The sequence below is a fragment of the Tachypleus tridentatus genome, chromosome 9 (assembly GCF_004210375.1).
Source record: "Tachypleus tridentatus isolate NWPU-2018 chromosome 9, ASM421037v1, whole genome shotgun sequence".
Lineage (NCBI taxonomy): Eukaryota > Metazoa > Arthropoda > Merostomata > Xiphosura > Limulidae > Tachypleus > Tachypleus tridentatus.
Genome location: NC_134833.1, coordinates 79219009 through 79233195, shown reverse-complemented (window position 1 = coordinate 79233195; position 14187 = coordinate 79219009). Strand labels below are relative to the sequence as shown.

General features: G+C 32.9%; 2 long non-coding RNA genes across 2 annotated transcripts in view; both read left to right on the top strand.

Annotated features, from left to right (window-relative positions):
- Positions 1–13223, top strand: part of LOC143225574 (uncharacterized) — a 45402-nt gene extending 32179 nt beyond the window's left edge. Inside the window, exon 3 of the long non-coding RNA XR_013013930.1 lies at positions 5893–13223. This is a non-coding gene — a long non-coding RNA (uncharacterized LOC143225574). The remainder of the gene's footprint in view (positions 1–5892) is intronic.
- LOC143225575 (uncharacterized) overlaps positions 1–14187 on the top strand; it is an 83282-nt gene that overhangs the window by 54977 nt on the left and 14118 nt on the right. The gene's annotated exons all lie outside the window — the stretch shown is intronic.

Sequence of the window (14187 nt, the reverse complement as noted above, 5' to 3'; positions counted from 1 at the left end):
CTTATAAGTATTGAACATAATGATCATGCGGACCGCGCTTCTCGTTCCCCAAGTAATCTGGCACCCTGTGAAAAAGTTTGGTGGCCCCTGCTCTAGTGGAACAAGTAAATTAGGATTGTGGCGAAATATATCGTCAATAGCGAGGGTATTCAACTGATGAAATAAGTTATTTTAATCGCTATAAATAACAATTTGAAAAACTTATTTCAATTACTATTGCCGATACCGATACCAGGTTGAATTTTAGTTTTTAGCTGCTGTATAACTGCTCGTATAATGGATATGATTTGTTTTTTGGTTTTTTCAAGTACAAACTTTTAGCTCATAGCTCCGTCACCTCTAATTACAGGCTTGGACTCAGAAAGTCAAATCCTCTCGATTGATTATTTGACCACACCCAAAGCTCATAGATTAATTTACTTTAATCCTACCTAAAAGAATTTCAGTCTTAGGGTAAGTTAGTAGAGACCCTAATGAGTAATAAAATTGAATATGATACACACACGCTCCACGCTTGATATTGCTGGCGTACAAAATATAGCTAATAAAAAGGGTGGGGAGGAACGTCCCATGTGTTAATTGACTCTTATTCTGCCTCAACGAGTTTAAAGTGCCGCGGCTATTGAAGATTTACTCTTGTTTTTTTCTAAGCAGGTAGCATGCTCTGATCTAGTCCCCCAGTGGCACAGTTGTATACCTGCGGACTTATACTGCTAGAAACCGGTTTTCGACAGAGAGCAGCACAGAAAGCCCTTTGTATAGCGCTTAATAACAAACAATAACAATGTTCTGGTCTAATGCTAGTAATAATCTATTGAAGTATCACTATTTAAAATAGGTCACTTACCTCAAAATAATCGTTATTTTAATTAAGCTTACACTTACAATCTCACTCACATGAAACTTAAAATTTACACAAAGTTAAATAAAAGATTTCATAGAGATTTATTCTTTACTATTAGGCCTACATTTGTTAGCTAAACCAGTAATTATTGATACCCTAAGTTCTGCCTGGCTAACTAATTTGAATTCTCATTAACTCAGATGGTAAAACAAACACATACACACTTAATACGTGTTGCCTAAATTTATGCGTTTTCAAATTTTCTGTATAATTCTTGACTAATGTAGCATAATGAATTGTTTTTAAATTGTTGGAGAAACTATTTCACATAATCACGTGAAGTTAGCCTCCAGTTTAGGTAGCAGTATTCCAGGAAAATCCAGACTTGTACCTTGTTTACATCAACTTATCACGTGATTAACGATCACCTCAGTTGGCCAAACTTACAACAGAAGTAGAAAATAATCGAAATATATTTGATTACAAGACAACGAAGTGTATTTTTCAAATTTCTTACAATACCAACAAAGAATGTTTTATGCATGTCAAAGATATTCAAGTAGGCTAAACAACAGTAAGATGGTCAACAAACTGTTTTTCATAATGTTTTCCTACTTCCAAAATGTCCAAGAAAATGAACAAAATTATCGACATTAACATTATATAAAGGCATTTTTATTCACACTAAATATGCATATGTATGTGTACGTATGTAATAAAATGCTTTTGGCATTAAGGTAATAAGACATTCGTTACTATTATAAAAGAAAATCAATATTTATTGGAAAGGATTTCAACGTTAGCGTTTTTGCTATATAATATACAACTCTTTAGCCACTAATTTATTTTAAAAACATTTTGAGCCATTGATCAGATGGAGTTTCACTGTAGTTAAACCATTTCGTAAGCAGTTTTTAATAAGTGTTATTGGTTTCGTTTTCTTTCAATAATTTTAGACTAACGTATTGCTCGGCCCTCTGTATTTAATTCAGGAGTTTCTAAAAATATACATTTAGTCCTACGGCTGAGAATATTTTTATGTTCAGACAGTAACTCTTCATATATGATAAAGGCATCTTATGAGGTTAATAAAACTTCAGGTCGGACATTTTGGAATCTGTCAATAAGAGAGAAATTCAAGGTGACCACCAATATGGTCACTGAAAAGGGCAAATATCCATATCTTATGTTTTAGAACAGATAACACAATGATTTTGGTGTCTAGGTATAGGTTTTGGAGGCCAATAAAACCACTGGCAACATTAGTGACAAAATTAGTCTTGAGCTGTTTGATAAGTTCTAGATAGATGTCAAAATGGCCGCCACAATAAGTAAATACATGTAATTATATCTTATGTTCTAAAGTAGATATCTAAACAGGTTTTGAAGATCAAGGAATCCATTTTTAATAAACGTTCAAACTATTTCAAAAATGAACCTAGATATTATGAAATAAATTCTAAGCTAATATAAGAATATTAACACAATGGCTACCACAAAGAAACTGTATCTCACTTCTTCATTTGCTGTCAGAATTACTCCTAAGGAATAACTGGTCTACTTGCTTTATCTTAATTTAATAAAAACAATGATTTTCCCTCATTTATGTCATTACTAATTCACTATGTGTAGCAGAAATAAACAGTTTCGACTATTTCAAAAAACTTAGTACTGTATTATAACCATTTGCAATGAAAATTCGAGAATTCCCCATTACAGCGGTAGGTTTATCGTAGCCAGATCTGCAAGCAGGTATCCGCCTGATACCCCATGCAGCACAAGAAATGACACAACGTATTGTTATACTATCATATTATACTACTGTTCTGGACCTAAAAGTTCACTATTTCAGTTTGCTAAAAGAACTGTGGATGAGAGGCGATATATAATCCACAACAGGATACATACCTTGTCACGCTCTGGATCACAATTTAGGAACAGAAATCTGTAAAGATTTGTCTGCACTGCATGTGTTAACAAGTAAAGTAGAAACTAAAGCTGCTGAGCTATAACTAAACCCTTTAGCTTATATACAAGTGGTGTCTCCTACAGAGGAGTACTTGGTACAGGTATTTACAAGTGGTCTTCCCTACAAGACGATGAGTGTATCAGCTTCATTATTACAAATATTACAGTTCAAAGCACATTAACATTTGCTGGGCTCCTACCAACCAACTTTGTTATAAGAGGGCATATGTTCTATGCGGACGTTCTATGCTGCATGTTTGAAGTTGAGCTGCTTCAACAATCCTGATCTCGAGGAGGAAGATGGACCGCTTGTACCACATATGTGTAATAGACTAGAACCAGATAATCTACCCCAGAGCTGCACATGCACAAAGAGTGCCACCCGCTGCTGCTTAAGTCATTTACCGCGAGTGTAAAGTATTCCAATTAGATGGAAGAGTTTTCAAAATCTTGTTTTTAGGTTGCCCCTGACATCAACATTACTGCTTCATTATTATTCAGTGTTGCTGTGTGCTCTACATTAGACTGATGATCTAAGAATGATATAAAATTAAAAGATATGACATTCATGTTTATATGGTTTATTAACTGTGTATAGTTTGTTATATGTGCATGTGACGTTTCTGCACGAAATATGTCAATGTTAAGTCATCTAACACTATACAATGTGATGAATTTTAGTCACAGGTAAATATTTTTATAACTTCTGTAGAAATGGATTCCTTGGTTCCCGAAACCTACATCTTATCCAATATCAATATCATTTTGCTCTCTGCTCAAGAACATGAGATATAGTTATTAACCGTTTGTAGACGCCATCTTAAATAATTCAAGTTGGTCAGGACCGATTTTCTTATCCCTCTCCAGTGGCTCAGCGGTATGTATTTAAAATTACAACGCTAGAATTTGGGTTTCGCTATCCGTGGCCACTGAGTTGATTTGTATTTAATCATAATCAAACTTCGTTTTCTTGCTAATGTTGCTAGTGGCTATTTTAATCCCCAAAACTTATCTAGACAACAAATCTTTGTGCTATCTTCTCTAGAATATGAGTTATAGTTACTTACCCCTCACGGAAGCAATCTGAAATTTTTCCCCTTTTGCTGGTTTCCAAAATGCCTACCCCGGATTTTTAAGAATGTCCCATAACACGTTTAAGAAATGTAAAGAATAGTTAGTTATTTGGGGATAAAAATGTTCGCAGGATCCCACTCAGCCGATGGACTAATTGTTGTTTAGCCAGAAGGAAGTTTTGACGTAACGTAATGGACGTAGGATTTTCTGGAATTTTCTTCAAACTTTAGGAAATAAAGTTTAGCCTATTATTAAATGTAAGTTAGGCTAGAATATATTAGTGAGTATTATATACGATGAATGAATCAGTGCACATTGTAGTCACTCTTCCTGTTACTGTCAGGCAGTTAATTAATACAACACTGTGAATTTATTTTTGTTTCTTTTTCTTTTGATAAAATATCAGCATAAAATTGTATTGTTAGTTTCTTTATTTTAGAACAAATCCATACTGGGCTATCTGCTGTGCTCAACCAAAATTTTAGCGTTGTAAGTTCATAAACGTACCGCCGTCGCACTAAAGGTCTATATTGTTATTAGAATTTCTGTTTAGATGTCGATTATTTGCGAAATTGGACTTAAAATGAACGTTGAAAAAATAAAACACTTTTGTTATCAGTAAGTGGGCTGAACATTCCATTATACTTTTTACTAATTCGAAAGAACCCCGTTAAAACAATATGATTCACAAACTGTGAATAAATAAACCCTGAAGATTTTTCACAAAAAGTAATAAATTCCACACATACATGCAATAAAGCATTTCCTATACCTAGCGGGACCCGGCATGGCCAGGTGGTTAAGGCATTCGATTCGTAATCTGAGGGTCGCGGGTTCGAATCCTCGTCACACCAAACATGCTCGCCCTCTCAGCCGTGGGGGCGTTATAATGTTACGGTCAATCCCACTATTCATTGGTAAAAGAGTAGCTCAAGAGTTGACGGTGGGTGATGATGACTAGCTGCCTTCCCTCTAGTCTTACACTGCTAAATTAGGGACGGCTGGCGCAGATACCCCTCGCGTAGCTTTGCGCGAAATTCAAAACAAAACAAACCAAACCTATATCTAGTGAATCTATTTGTTCATTCATTTTTTCCTTGAAAACAAATAATCACAATTCTTCACTTTCGTTATGGTACGTAACTTCATATGTTCTTAAGACGTATATTTCAACTTCTTGAGTAGTTGCTAGATAGAATTTTCTGTTAAATACTAAAACGATAACTCACTTTATAATGATTAACTTTCTTACAGTTTAACTAATTTGTTTTTGTATAATTATATGAATTTGTTTAAAGTGGAACTTAACTGCTGCATTAAAATTACGTAGAGGGAGCAACAGCGGTGATCAATTTCTAGTAGAAGAAATTCTGTGAGAATCACATGAACATTTTTTTAGAAATATTTTTTAAAACTTTATTTACTGTAGTATCACTAATGCCGTAATTGCTACACACTTCGCGAGAAAGTGATATCTGACTGTTTCAGGTTTGTTAAAAATCACTCCTTTTACAGAAAAAAAAAAAAAAGAGTTCCTTTACGCCACTGTGTGCAATTATAATATTCTAAGAGGGACTTATTTCTCTTCCTACAAATATACGATATAACCGCTAATAATAGCAGGGTCGAACAGGTAATTTGCCGAATTATTTGGATTTAAAAGCTTGACTGAGTTTTTAAGTTGCATGAGGAATAACATTAGACACGTTTGAAGGGATGTTGAAAACAATCTTTATTACAAACACGAGAAAAAAGCAAACAAACAAATATGTATGTGTGCCCGTATAGTCAACTGAGGGATCGCCTCCACTGAATAAGTGACTAGATCCTCAATTTTTTATCCCTTGAGTTGAATCGCTGCACAGCCAGTTACGACGAAAGCTAAGTAGGAAAAACCCCAAAATCTAGGTTTTATGTCAACATGAAACCGCTAATTACTTTGTCTTGTCGGCGTTACCACGCGACCTATCATTATCTCTTTCTCACCTTCATATATTTTTTTTTAGGCATACCAGTGTTTTCTACCCGGCCAACATAGAAATGTGTAGGTCTTTTCGTCAGCACAGAATGTGATGTTACTTGGTCCGAGAAATTGAGAGAGAAAGACAACGTCATGCTCGAACAGAGAAACTCCAAAGATTTTGGATTAAGCATTCTTAAGCCAAACCCTTCATAGAAGTAGGAAAAACCCCAAAATCTAGGTTTTATGTCAACATGAAACCGCTAATTACTTTGTCTTGTCGGCGTTACCACGCGACCTATCATTATCTCTTTCTCACCTTCATATATTTTTTTTTAGGCATACCAGTGTTTTCTACCCGGCCAACATAGAAATGTGTAGGTCTTTTCGTCAGCACAGAATGTGATGTTACTTGGTCCGAGAAATTGAGAGAGAAAGACAACGTCATGCTCGAACAGAGAAACTCCAAAGATTTTGGATTAAGCATTCTTAAGCCAAACCCTTCATAGAAGCAACCTATACGAAAATTCCAAAATGATCTATATCACTACAGATGGTGAAAAAGTACCTGATATGCTTGAATATCACACAATCATAATTTCTTACGAACTTTTATAGCTTCACGCTAGCATTCTGTATTTTGTCATTTTATAAAAGCTTACGAGAAGAGCAAAGAGGACTGATCTAGCATGGTCTCACCAATTAAATTGGGGGACCTACGTTATTGCGTAATTTGCGTATATGTGCTAATCTGACTTGACTGGACATTCATCACAGAAACTGCCATTTGGGCTCCCTATCGAGCTTGTGGAGAGGGCTACAACTAAATAAAACCCTTGATTTTGACCTCATAGATTAGATCATTATAACTGCTTTTCCTAGTCTTGTAAGTAAAGACTAATCTGCAGGCTTTTAGCTCGATTTACTTTCGTAGTTTCTTTTTTTTTACCCGTTTTTCCTTTAGATGAATTAGACCAACATAATCACTTTTTATCTTTTCTGAAACCTAATATATTCGAATGATTTACGGTTTTTATTTGAATCTTATATTACTGTTCTATCCAGTTTTGTCAACAGATGGTTTGACACACGCGTTGGTTTTATGACCTTTTGATCTGTGGGTTATTAAGCTTATGTATATTTATCTCAAAAGTAACGGCCACACTTCCACAGCTGTTCGTGTATCTTGACCTTCGAATTTCGCCAGTCATGTGAAGATTCGAGTGATAAGAACTGCCTGGTATTAGTACAAATATAAAAATGTAAACTACGTCTACAGTCGCCAGGATAAAAGAAGTAATTACATTTGGTCTACACGTCATGTGTAATATATTTTATCACAAATAAAAAGGCGTCTTGTGAACAAGTAAAATATAAACCCAAGGGAAAAGTGGTTACAAATTAGAACAAGTGCTATCTAGCGTAACATGGATACATATTCAAAAATTAAGTTTTGCTTTTACTTCCAAAACACAAAACGTACGTTAAACAATAATAAAATAAAAACAGAAGCCGATTTAAAGTAATTTAATCAGAAAAAAAACTTTTAATTCTCTAGTTAATCAGCGGTTCTTTGTCAGCTAATCAAGCAAGACACATAATCTGCCATTAATCATCAAAACCCATATGATCAGAAGCCTTGAACATATTTGAAAGTCATTTCAAGCTAAGTCAACGCAATATATCTGTTTGAGGTTAATATAACACATCTTTAATGTAATGGGGTCAATATAAGATCAATCGAGATTGTGTCTTCTAAGTTTACTTACTCGGTTAAGGGTCGTTAAATCTGCCGTATCCTCACTTTAGGTCTATAATACAAGGTCAAATAGTAAAACTTGTTAGATGTAAAATTTTTTATTTTTCATTTTAATCTATAAAATCTATAAACCCGTTACAGACACTTCCATTAAATTCCTAAGAGCAACTTAAATCCAGCTGATGAGCTGTGATTAAACCAAGCCATACCATTTTGGTATAAACAAACAATCATCTTGATGGTATCGGAAGTCACCCATTCACTTACCATTTCTTTATTGCTATTAGGAGCTAACTGCAAGTGTCTGTGATTAAAATGGCATGTCAGTGTACAACAGAGCTAAACATTTACATATTAATCTATTATAACTGTACACTGTACTAAGTTTAAACAGCTTAACTGTCTTATAAGTATTTGGATATTAAAAGTGTAAGGTTAAAAAAGTTTTATGCTCAATTTCTCGGAAATTTATTGATGTGCATATGCTGACAAACGTAATCAATATTTTCAAATCAGATGAATTTTTGAAGATTTTTTATTTTCTTTTTAAAAAGTACACACTATTTTTTCTTTTTATATACATTGTTGTGTATTCTTCAGATTTTATTATATCTAATTTATTTTATTTTCTAAACATTGATATTGTAACAATGAAGCACGCTGACAAAATAATACTCACCAATAACTGTTATGAAAACGGTTAAATCTAAAACTAGAACCTCGACAGTTTATAATGCTTATAATACAGCGAGGGAAGAATATTATTATTCTAAATACATCAATTATAAATAGGAAAAAACAAGTATTGGACTGCACTTAAATCTCCGCTAAAGAATATGAGATGTTACTTTTAGAGAAATACGCCATTTAAAAAGTTTAATAATAACATATATTTTAATGTTAGCCAGATTTTTCATTCCAAGTCAACCTAAACACTAGGAAAACGTGTTGAAACGGTTTCTGTTGTTGTATGAGTTCTATTTGATTATTCGGAAAAAACAAACAAACAAACAAACAAACAAAGTTCAGTTCATTTGATACAAGCATAACTGTTTATTTGTATAAATTTAAATAAAATAAAAAATTATATCTTAAGGATGTATCTTGATTAGCTCAATATTTCACTATTATCATTATTACAGCTTCGTTTGGAGCTATCGATTATCAAATGTTGAGCAAATAAAATTCAGGAGATATAAGTAATTATTTTACTTACATTGATACGATTAAAAAAAAAATTTCAGTAAATTTACCGACTGTGAGGTACAAATACAAGTGGATTCCTTGATAGGCCTAACTTCAAATTAAACATCCTCTTTTACTTGTAAATTCAACTTGTTAAAGTACAAATTAAAACTTAGGGCACTGAACTGGCTGTATGTAAGGTCACTAAATTACCAAACCAACTCTTGCATATTATGCTCCATTCTCTCTCTTTCTGACATAAATTTATATTATTATACACTTATTCGTGAAATTTTAAGGCGTAAACTTCATTACTACCTCTCATGAAATTTCGAGACGTCACTTCCTCATCTCGTCACATCAAATTTAAAACTCTCTCTAGCCAACAGTACAAAACGTCTAAATTAAATGCACCGAAACAGAACTTAAAGTAGTAATTATGTAAATCAAACTTTCATGTAACATTTAGATTTTTTTTTTACTTAAGGTACTTTTGGATTATTCTAAGAGTGTACAGAAATTTAAACATTAAAGAAAGTTAATTTCTCGTTAAGTGTACTGCGAAACAATAACTGTTTTATGAAATATGCAATCTACGAATATTGTAAACGCAATGACCTGGAACCATATATTTTAATTTTGTTTTTCTGTATTTTAGCTGCAGTACTAGCTGTTAAACTGAAAGTTTAATATATTAATATTGAGGTGTATATATTACACCGTACGTTTGGTGAAAATATTTTCGCTTATTCTATTTGTGTATTTTTATTCTTAAATGAATATAACGACATTCTGATTATAAGCGATCAAGTTACTCTTAAATGTGAAAAAAATCGATTTTTATTATTTCAAAATAAATAACGAGGTAAGAAAATTGAATTTCGAAATATATATTAAATTTTAGAATTAAGAAAATAAAATATTCATTTTCCTTTCCAGTAATTTGATGAAGATTTGCAACCAAGCACATAAATTGTACGTTTGTGAATGAAAATTATTTTTATTAAATTTTTATTAAATTACGACATAATTCGTAAGCTTTACAGGGAGATTAGTGTTAAATTTTATGTTCTCGTTTAAAGTTTCAACTCCTGAATGACAAGGATTTAAGTTAGTAATATTTCTAGACTTAATAAGTAATAAGTAATTAATTATTTAAAAAACAACAACAAAGAAATGTGCCACAACACAAATTTCAAAAGTTCCAAACATATGATAAGGTGTACGATACCTGTATATAGTCACAATATTTTCAATTTTAAAATTATATGATACGCACAGAATTATATTACTCACAGAACGTTATGATAGAGTAGTTGAAATTGCTTTACATGGCTTGTAATATTCTCTGTATTATGTCAGCCAAAGATACACAATTAGCATACTTATTCTGAGTTATAACATGTTATGAGGCTCACAATGATACCATTGCATCTGTAGCACAGTTGAATTTTACTATGTACTAGCCAAAGTACCTGGCTTCACTCGGATTATTAGATTGCTGTTTTACTGGACGACTGTGAGTGTGTATTTTGGATCTATTTTGGACATTTATTTTGATTTTTTACACTTTTTAAATATATCCCCGAACGCTTATTGCAGAATCATCAATATTTTATCCACCCTCTCTGGCGGCACAGCAAAATGTATACGGACTTGCAATGGTAGAATTTGTTTTGTTTGCATTCTTTTCCCAAACGTAATTTACTTCAAGGTCTTGAAAACAATAATATTAATTTTAACTAACACATTCTATTTTTTTTTTGTTTTCTCTTTTCCACTATTATAGATAGAAAATAATATTAACTTTATTTTCTAGTTTTTGAACTAGCCTGCGCCGTTGCTGATACCATTTCCCTTATTAAAAAATAAAATAAAAATTATATATTCAAATTTTATAAAATAAACATTATTTTCCAAGTGTTCGTGTGCGAGTAAAAATTATTAGGTTTCAATTCTACTGTCTTTTCATGCATTCAAATTCTTTAACTGTTTTGTTTCATGTCATTTCCCGAATTTTATTCACTTAAATATTTTCTAGTGTTCTAAAGGTCTGTTTCATGGGTCCTGAAAGGTCTTGATGCCTTTGTTTCCCCAGTGTTGCCTTTGACTGGTTAAGAAATGTTTGGCCTCATACCCTATTGAATTTTATTCATTTTTGGCAAAATATGTCCATTTTTCCCATCTTTTGGCAGATTGTTTACCATTTTATTCTTTTTCAATAGTATTTGACAAAAAAAAACTCCATACATTGTCCATTCAGTAAGTGAAAATTAAAAAATACATATACTTTTCTATAGACCATTAGGAAGCAAAATTATGGGGCTTAAAAACTCTTGGGCAAAAAAGTCAAATCTGAAAAATAATAACTAGGTGCACACCCTCATAACCTTCTTACTATGCGTAAAAAATTCAGGTCTCTAGGTTCTTTTCCAGGAGAGATATGGCGGTCACACACACAAACAGCCAGACAGACTATTTTGTTATTATAGATATATTGGTATGGAATTTGGTTATAGTGTATCCAGATCCAGATATGTGAACACTTAATTGACGTTGATAAAACTTTCTTTTCAATAATCTTATATAGATAGTGTCAGTTATTTACTTAGCTGATAGTGTTTCTTTTAGTTTTACAAAAATTCCAGTTCTGTAAAATTGAACCTGTAATGAAATGACTATTATTTTATTATTTAAGTTCACAGCTACTATTTATTCGCTCTTTCTCGTTTATATTTTTATGTTACTTGCATTTACCTGACCGCAAGCCTATCTAAGAGTGTTATCTATGTAAATAACACGCTTGTCTTTGTCTGCCCAGAACATTTCTAGCAAATTTCTGGATCAAGCGTTAGAAATCTCAAATTGTAGAAAGGCATTTGTCGGAGAAGGCCGGATTACATATTTGCTTTCCCATTCATAATAACCTTACCTTTTTTTTTTTTTTTGCTTAGTCAAGCTTTCTAATACAAGAGGTACGGTACAATACAGGTATGGCACAATATCTTTATCATCAAGTGTTTGTTTGTTGTGTTTGTTTTTGAATTTTGCACAAAGCTACTCGAGGGCTGTCTGTGCTAGCCGTCCCTCATTTAGCAGTGTAAGACCAGAGGGAAGGCAGCTAGTCATTACCAACGAATAGTGGGATTGACCGTAACATTATAACGCCCCAACGGCTGAAAGGGCAAGCATGTTTGGCGCGATGGGGGATGCGAACCCGCGACCCTCAGATTACGAGTCGCACGCCTTAACACGCTTAGCCATGCCGGGCCCTCATCAAGTGACGACTGACTTCAATTTTATCTTTATCCTTTTATTTGCAAGATATTTCATAAAAACAACACTTAGCTCACATTTAATTTCCGAACAAAAAATTAACATTACACAATATACAATTTCACTCGAATTATTTAGGTCTAAAATACGCATGCGGAGCTCGTTTAAAATAAATTTTTATCACTTTGCAAACACGCATTCAGGCGTTTCTGCATTATCAGATAAGTATGCCTTCCTTACCTTTACTTTGCAATAATTTAGCTTCGATTCGTTTTACGGACTGCTGTAAACACCTTTTAACTACTTTGTCTTTACTGTGGGTTTTATTTTTCGTTTTTATGAGTTTCTTTGTTTCAACTCTTAAAATCATGTCATACACTGAATGCTCATAACTGTTTCATACTCTGTATACTATTATAAATACCATTATTTTTTGCTTTACGTGTGGTTTTGTTAAATAAAATTACTTCTACGTGAGTTTGTTTTCTCTGACCTCGTAAAGTTTTTTTTTCTTTTTTACAAATAGATCAGAATTCATCGATTGATTGTTCTAACACATAATGTCTACAAGAAAGTGTATCTTGAATAACATGTGTGAAAATGATAAAATAAAGAAAATTGAAGCGAAGGACATGAAAACTAAAGCAAATATTCTGCGGGTCGCAGCTGGTATAAAGTCAATTCCTTTGCACGTTTACACAAAACGTGTTAAATATGCAGTGTCGAGTTCATCAGCTTGTGCAACGTGATCTGTATTTGAGATTTTAGCTTTGAAACACTTTCTTCAGAATTTATTCTTTTAGTTTCTACAAAGAAGTTTTTGTACAATTCTCACCCATGTATGATTTTGGTTTTATACGTAACATGCAGAACCGTCTAATTTTAATATATTTCATCACACTTTACGTTTTATTATATTTCATTTATATACCTAAAAAGGTTTCTCTTAGGGTGCTGTGTCAAAATTTTACTAAATTTAATGTATGTCATAACATGTGAAAAACAAACAAAAACGATGACAGGACCGCCTTCTGAAAGTGGACTTCCCTTCATCAAAGATAAATAAATATACATTACATATTATTTTACTCTTAAAATGTCGGACTTACTTTTATAACACCTGGGAACTTAAGCACTAGTAATTTCATGGGGCTCAGTTTTCTCCTTTACAACTGATACTAACAGTGTAATAAACTCTATCAGTTATCCTATAATTCAGACAAGTCAAAATATTTCAGAAAGTTTTAACACATGGTTGTGGTAAATAGATTTCCTGTCGTTGAGGTAATTCATGCTTCATATGAATTTTAAATTGTGCAAATGTTGCTACAGAAACAAATAGTTTAGTATATTCAAAAGTACACCATATGTTCTCTCGCCAATACAATAATATTTGCATGTTAAAGACTTGCACATAATTAAGCCCCAGTTGAGCGATGCGGTAATTATAATGTTCAGCATGACCAACAGTTATTTGACGATTCAGTTTGTACACCCCATAAGCTATTTCTTTTACCGGCTCTTCACTGCACAGCCGAATAAATGGACAAAAGGTTATATGGTTGAATTCAACCAAAACTAACCGCATTCGTTACGTTACTGTGGTAAAGTTTACAAAGTCTTTTCTGGGGTAAGAGGGAGTGTTAACCGTTGTAACAAACCTATAATTAATTGTTGTTTCACGTTTATCGTCGTCGTAACGATATGAAATAATAAATAAGTCACTTTTTCTACTTAGCTCCATTATTTAAGACAAAATATAAGAGCTTCACACAGGTACAGATAATACGAACTCTGCTAACATAGTTCCCACCGAATCAGGGAGAGCCAGTGAATTTTATATTTTGCGTTCACGACCCATAAAATATTAGGAAGTTTTATTTTATAGAAAAGAAAAACTAGGAAAATTCAGTGAACTTCATACGATTCAGTAATGCTGTTACTAAGACACATATAGCAAAAAAACAAAAACAAAACAGAGGCCAAAAGTTGCATACATGCTAATTCTGGTGTACTTAGCGTGAAAATGTGCGTATTTTATGTACAAACTCTGCTTTATAAACACAGATCTCTTTGCTTACAGTGCGGCCATAACAGATTATGTAAATAGTGACTATGTTC